This window comes from Pieris brassicae, unplaced genomic scaffold (assembly GCF_905147105.1).
Source record: "Pieris brassicae unplaced genomic scaffold, ilPieBrab1.1, whole genome shotgun sequence".
Classification (NCBI taxonomy): Eukaryota; Metazoa; Arthropoda; class Insecta; order Lepidoptera; family Pieridae; genus Pieris; species Pieris brassicae.
In genome coordinates, this window is record NW_025576139.1 from 122,641 (window position 1) to 127,640 (window position 5,000).

The following is a 5,000-nucleotide window of genomic DNA, read 5'->3' on the forward strand; positions in this document are numbered from 1 at the left end:
TTCCTTCAGTGTAGCGCGCGTGCGGCCCAGGACATCTAAGGGCATCACAGACCTGTTATTGCTCAATCTCGTGCGGCTCGAAGCCGCCGGTCCCTCTAAGAAGAATTTTAATACGTCGCCAGTGAGTTGCGCTCCCCGAGAGTCGCGCACACCTTGAATGACGACGCCTATTTAGCAGGCTAGAGTCTCGTTCGTTACCGGAATTAACCAGACAAATCGCTCCACCAACTAAGAACGGCCATGCACCACCACCCACCGAATCAAGAAAGAGCTGTTAATCTGTCAATCCTTCCGGTGTCCGGGCCTGGTGAGATTTCCCGTGTTGAGTCAAATTAAGCCGCAGGCTCCACTCCTGGTGGTGCCCTTCCGTCAATTCCTTTAAGTTTCAGCTTTGCAACCATACTCCCCCCGGAGTCCAAAATCTTTGGTTTCCCGGAAGCTGCCCGCCGAGCCATTGTAGTAACGTCGGCGGATCGCTAGATGACATATTTACGGTTAGAACTAGGGCGGTATCTAATCGCCTTCGAACCTCTAACTTTCGTTCTTGATTGATGAAAACACCTTTGGCAAATGCTTTCGCTGATGTTCGTCTTGCGACGATCCAAGAATTTCACCTCTAACGTCGCAATACGAATGCCCCCAGTTATCCCTATTAATCATTACCTCGGAGTTCTGAAAACCAACAAAATAGAACCGAGATCATATTCTATTATTCCATGCACGAAATATTCAAGCGGCATTTTGAGCCCGCTTTGAGCACTCTAATTTGTTCAAAGTAAAATTGTCGGCCCACCTCGACACTCACCGAAGAGCACCGCGATAGGATTTTGATATTGAACCGGCGTTTTACCGCCGGCTCACCGACGATATGCTCCGCAGACGTGTCAGTATCACCGCGGATGCGGTGCACCGACAGCGCGGCGCACAAATGCAACTACGAGCTTTTTAACCGCAACAATTTTAGTATACGCTATTGGAGCTGGAATTACCGCGGCTGCTGGCACCAGACTTGCCCTCCAATTGTTCCTCGTTAAAATATTTAAAGTGTACTCATTCCGATTACGAGGCCTCGTAAGAGTCCCGTATCGTTATTTTTCGTCACTACCTCCCCGTGCCGGGAGTGGGTAATTTGCGCGCCTGCTGCCTTCCTTAGATGTGGTAGCCGTTTCTCAGGCTCCCTCTCCGGAATCGAACCCTGATTCCCCGTTACCCGTGACAACCATGGTAGTCGCAGAAACTACCATCGAAAGTTGATAAGGCAGACATTTGAAAGATGCGTCGCCGGTACTGGACCGTGCGATCGGCAAAAGTTATCCAGATTCATCAAAATTAACGACTTCGGACGCATGGCCCTCCGCCGATTGGTTTTGATCTAATAAAAGCACTCATCCCATCACTGGTCAGAGTTCTGATTGCATGTATTAGCTCTAGAATTACCACAGTTATCCAAGTAACTGAGTAAGATCTAAGGAACCAAAACTGATATATTGAGCCATTCGCGGTATCGCCTTAATACGGCTTGCACTGAGACATGCATGGCTTAATCTTTGAGACAAGCATATAACTACTGGCAGGATCAACCAGGGAGCTGCTTACGCAAACGACACGCCTACACCGCGGTCACGCGGCTTCGGCGAGCCGCTGGCTCGGCGGCGTCGAGGGGCGCGCGCTTGCGCGCGCGCCTTCTCGACACGCGTGAACGTAACGCGTCGAATTTGCACGCGACGCGACGTTCGCGCTTCATATCGATAGACTAACTTTGACCGGTCTACGAGCGGCCGTCCCGTCACGATCTCGCAACGAGGTGATGTACAACGATGCTCGACCACTGTGAGGGACATAAAACTGCAACGAACACGACCCCGCGGGCGGGAATCGATGTTGTGACAATTTGAAAATTGAACCTTCATCTAAACGCAACTTCTCAATTTTTATTCAATACGTTATTGTAAACATATTAAAACTCGGCTGGCAATTACATGCGCACACACACGCATGATTCGCACTAGATACGATCAACGCCCGGAGCTTGAGGGATAAATTCCAACACGACGCTGCGCACACCGTTTCGACGATGGGCGCGTGTGCGTCCTCTTTTATACATTCTTTCCATATACGGTCGCCGTGGCGACCGCGCACGTGTCGAACACGCTAGGCGCCCTGCGTTGAGGTGTGCCTAGAAGCGTATTCTTTTAACATCACAGATAACACCGGGGGAGACGGTCCCAAATCTTGGTCGATTGGTAACATCACCATACGGTCTGCGAACGCGGTGCTATAATATAATTTTATATTATATTATATAAAATATGAGGAGGAGTAGTATGTATATTCTTTGTTATTTTGTGTTGACACAAGAGAGATATATAAAATGTACTATACACCACACACACAGAGAGAGAGAGAGCTGGGAAAGATCTCGGCGGTCTCGCATTCGAAATACGAATTTGATATAATTTCCTCCGAAAATCCATACCCATATCTATATCATCCATGCGCGAATATATGTATATAATATTCTCACACTTCGCACAAACACAAAAACAAGAACACATTCTCTCTCGTCCGTCGTTCGTGTCTATTTGAGACGAACGACGCGCGGCAACGAGAACGAGTCGACGCTGTGCGCACGACTGTTTCGCTCCACATCTATACCGAGAGCAATAGTCCGCGTCGGCATTGGAGCGGACGTCGAATGTTTCTCGTAGAGCGAGCGAGAGAGAGACGATTTTTCATTTTATTATGTATGTGTATTGGCGTGCAGTAGTAGCACGTAGTAGTACTAGTAGTAGTAGTAAAAAAATATTATTATTTATTTTATTGACTGATATGATTTTGTTTGTTTTCTTTTTTTTGCATAGACATTTGTATTGATAGATATGTTTCTCGTTGAAGCTCGCAGCACACGCTCAGAGAAATGGCAATGTGGGTTTATTTGAAGAAAAAAAAAAAAAAAAAAAAAAAACAATTAATTTATTAATAATATGTATGTATGTATGTATGTATGTATGTATGTATGTATGTATAATAATGAATTATAATAATTATTCCGATGCAACGTCAGAGGAAAATGTTTCTCGTACAGGTGCGGCGCGCGACGGCCGGCCGCTCGACAGTTTCGCGCCGAATGTTTCTCGTTGAAGCTCGCAGCACACGCTCAGAGAAATGGCAATGTGGGTTTATTTGAAGAAAAGAAAAAACAAAAAAAACAATTATATTTATTAATAATATGTATGTATGTATGTATGTATGTATGTATGTATGTATAATAATGAATTATAATAATTATTCCGATGCAACGTCAGAGGAAAATGTTTCTCGTACAGGTGCGGCGCGCGACGGCCGGCCGCTCGACAGTTTCGCGCCGAATGTTTCTCGTTGAAGCTCGCAGCACACGCTCAGAGAAATGGCAATGTGGGTTTATTTGAAGAAAAGAAAAAACAAAAAAAACAATTATATTTATTAATAATATGTATGTATGTATGTATGTATGTATGTATGTATGTATAATAATGAATTATAATAATTATTCCGATGCAACGTCAGAGGAAAATGTTTCTCGTACAGGTGCGGCGCGCGACGGCCGGCCGCTCGACAGTTTCGCGCCGAATGTTTCTCGTTGAAGCTCGCAGCACACGCTCAGAGAAATGGCAATGTGGGTTTATTTGAAGAAAAGAAAAAACAAAAAAAACAATTATATTTATTAATAATATGTATGTATGTATGTATGTATGTATGTATGTATGTATGTATGTATGTATGTATAGTAATGAATTATAATAATTATTCCGATGCAACGTCAGAGGAAAATGTTTCTCGTACAGGTGCGGCGCGCGACGGCCGGCCGCTCGACAGTTTCGCGCCGAATGTTTCTCGTTGAAGCTCGCAGCACACGCTCAGAGAAATGGCAATGTGGGTTTATTTGAAGAAAAAAAAAAAAAAAAAAAAAAAACAATTAATTTATTAATAATATGTATGTATGTATGTATGTATGTATGTATGTATGTATGTATAATAATGAATTATAATAATTATTCCGATGCAACGTCAGAGGAAAATGTTTCTCGTACAGGTGCGGCGCGCGACGGCCGGCCGCTCGACAGTTTCGCGCCGAATGTTTCTCGTTGAAGCTCGCAGCACACGCTCAGAGAAATGGCAATGTGGGTTTATTTGAAGAAAAGAAAAAACAAAAAAAACAATTATATTTATTAATAATATGTATGTATGTATGTATGTATGTATGTATGTATGTATAATAATGAATTATAATAATTATTCCGATGCAACGTCAGAGGAAAATGTTTCTCGTACAGGTGCGGCGCGCGACGGCCGGCCGCTCGACAGTTTCGCGCCGAATGTTTCTCGTTGAAGCTCGCAGCACACGCTCAGAGAAATGGCAATGTGGGTTTATTTGAAGAAAAGAAAAAACAAAAAAAACAATTATATTTATTAATAATATGTATGTATGTATGTATGTATGTATGTATGTATGTATGTATGTATGTATAATAATGAATTATAATAATTATTCCGATACAATGTCAGAGGAAAATGTTTCTCGTACAAGATCGCCACGCGACGCGACAAGATGCCGTTCAACGGCACGATATCTACAACTCTGTCGATATATATGTAGATAGTATCTACTCTGTCAAGTATATGTGTGTAACGTGTGGTGGTGTGTGGTGTGGGGTTTTGTTAGCGATAGCGATACGTTTCTAGTTAAAATTGAATATTTAAAAATAAAAACTCTTCTGGTAAGAAAAACTATTTATGGTTTATTATGGTGTGTCTAGTGCAACAACATCAACATTGTCATAATCATAATAATATAATTATTATTAGGGCTATAGGTTAACCTTCCAAATAGGGACCGTCGATTTAAATGTCGATATTTTTAATTATTCTAGATAGTACTCACTAAAAGAAACTTAAGTGCTTGCTTACTTACTTACTTACTTAGTTGATTGAGTTTTTTTTTTTTTTTTTTTAAACTTTTT

General features: G+C 42.5%; 1 non-coding gene across 1 annotated transcript in view; it reads right to left on the reverse strand.

Annotated features, from left to right (window-relative positions):
• Nucleotides 1-1,587, reverse strand: part of LOC123719570 — a 1,906-nt gene extending 319 nt beyond the window's left edge. The window contains exon 1 of the ribosomal RNA XR_006755636.1: nt 1-1,587. This exon is cut by the window's left edge and continues 319 nt beyond it. This is a non-coding gene — a ribosomal RNA (small subunit ribosomal RNA).
• Between the last annotated feature and the right edge of the window lie 3,413 nt (nt 1,588-5,000).